This window comes from Danio rerio, chromosome 21 (genome assembly GCF_049306965.1).
Source record: "Danio rerio strain Tuebingen ecotype United States chromosome 21, GRCz12tu, whole genome shotgun sequence".
NCBI classification, from domain to species: Eukaryota; Metazoa; Chordata; class Actinopteri; order Cypriniformes; family Danionidae; genus Danio; species Danio rerio.
The window spans coordinates 30,451,894-30,453,986 of NC_133196.1; the positions used below are offsets into that span (position 1 = coordinate 30,451,894).

A 2,093-nucleotide genomic window follows, 5' to 3' on the forward strand; every position below is an offset into this window, starting at 1 on the left:
TAGCGCTTTTACAATGCAGATCGTGTCAAAGCAGCTTCACATAGAAGATTATAGTAAATTGGAACAGTGTAGTTCAGTTTTCAGAGTTTAGGTTCAGTTCAGTTTAGCTTAGTTCAGTGTGGTTTAATAATCACTACTGAGAACCATGCAAGCCAGTGGCAACAGCGGTGAGGAAAAAAAAAAAACCCACCAATTGGCAAAAGTGAAGAATTAAAAAACAGAGAGAAACCAGGCTCAGTTGGGCATGACCATTTCTCCTATGGCCAAACGTCTTGTGCAGAACTGCAGTCTAGACGCGGTAGGCTGGACCTCAGCAAAGACTCATCTGTCCCTGGAGCATCACCGAAATCAGTCTCAGGGTCTCCACTCCACCATGACTACCACAGCAGCTGCTCAGGATACGGCCTGCTCCAGGATATGGAAAACTTGGGATCATCTCGTCGCTGGTCTTGGATCGAATCAGTGGCTCTGCTTAGTCTGAGGGCCTCGGAATGAGTATCCCCAGGTGGAAATAGAAACTAAAGAGTATAATTAGCCTAGCTGCTGGCTGTTCATAGTGTATATAAACGAGATGCAGAAACCTGCATGGAGCACATTCATGTATCATACCGCTAAGTGATGCATGTTTTACTAAAAAGATAGGTCTTTAATCTAGTTTGGAATTACGAGAGCGTGTCTGAGCCTCGGACTTTACCAGAAAGGCTATTCCAGAGTTAAGGAGCCATAAATGAGAAGGCTCGACCTCCTTTACTCGACTTTGCTATTTTAGGTACTACCAGGACCCCTGAGTTTTAAGATCTTAAAGAGCGAGTTGGATTGTAGCGAGACAGAAGGTTGGTTAGATAAACAGGAGCTAGATTTAAAGCTTTTTAGGCAAAAAGCTATTTAAATTCAATACAAAACTTAACAGGCAGCCAGTGTAAGGAGGATAAAATTATAAGGGTGCCTCAAGGATCAGTTTTAGGCCCTTTCATTCATTTTCTTGTCAGCTTAGTCCCTTTATTAATCCGGGGTCGCCACAGCGGAATGAACTGGCAACTTATCCAGCAAGTTTTTACGCAGCGGATGCCCTTCCAGCGGGAAACATCCACACACACACTCATACACTACGGACAATTTAGCCTACCCAATTCACCTGTACCACATGAGGAAACCCACGCGAAGGCAGGAAGAACATGCAAACTCCACACAGAAAGGCCAACTGAGCAGAGGTTCAAACCAGCGACCTTCTTGCTGTGAGGCGACAGCACTACCTACTGCGCCACTGCCTCGCCTGCTTACAATATTCATGCTACAATACACAGGGTAGCATGTATATTGTAAACAGCAAAGGGCCTAAAATTAATCCTTGATGCACCCCATACTTTACTGGCCTGTCCATTAATATTTACAAACTGGTAACGGTCAGCTAAGTATGACTTAAACCATTGTAGAGCCTGTCTCTGGACACCTGTAGAAGTGATATATGAGGATAATGTGGTCGATCGTATCAAATGCCGCACTAAGATAGAGTAAAACTAACCAGGGCTGAGCCTGGTCTCTACTTGGATGGGTGACCACATAAGAAAACTAGGTTGCTGTTGGAAGTAGTGTTAGTGAGGCCAGCAGGGGGCTCTCAACTTTTGGTCTGTGTGAGTCCTAATGCCCCAGTTAAAAGTGAAGGGGACACCATATTTTGGATGAGACGTTAAACAGAGGTCCTGTCTCTCTGTGGTCATTAAAAATCCCATGGCACTTCTTGCAAAAAGTTGGGGTGTAACCCCGGTTTTCAGGTTAAATTCCCTCCATCTGCCCTTACCCACCATAGCTTCTCAATCATACTTATCCACCAAATTGGCTCTTTCACTGTCTCTCCACTCCACCTAGCTAGTGTGTGGTGAGTGCACTGACACTTGTCCTTTGTCTGCTGTCACATCATCCAAGTGAAAGTGAAATTAAAGCCCTTTAAAGTGCTTTCAAGAAGCGTGGGAATCCTGATGTAAAAACTAGGAAAATGTATTTAACCCACAAATTCCCACACTGGAGCTTTAATTTATTCCTGGGGCTTCTGCATTTTCCCACTGGTCAAAGGTAAATAATTACATGAACAGTTC

General features: G+C 44.2%; 1 protein-coding gene across 1 annotated transcript in view; it reads right to left on the minus strand.

Moving 5' to 3' along the window:
* si:dkeyp-50d11.2 overlaps positions 1-2,093 on the minus strand; it is a 195,899-nt gene that overhangs the window by 84,408 nt on the left and 109,398 nt on the right. The gene's annotated exons all lie outside the window — the stretch shown is intronic.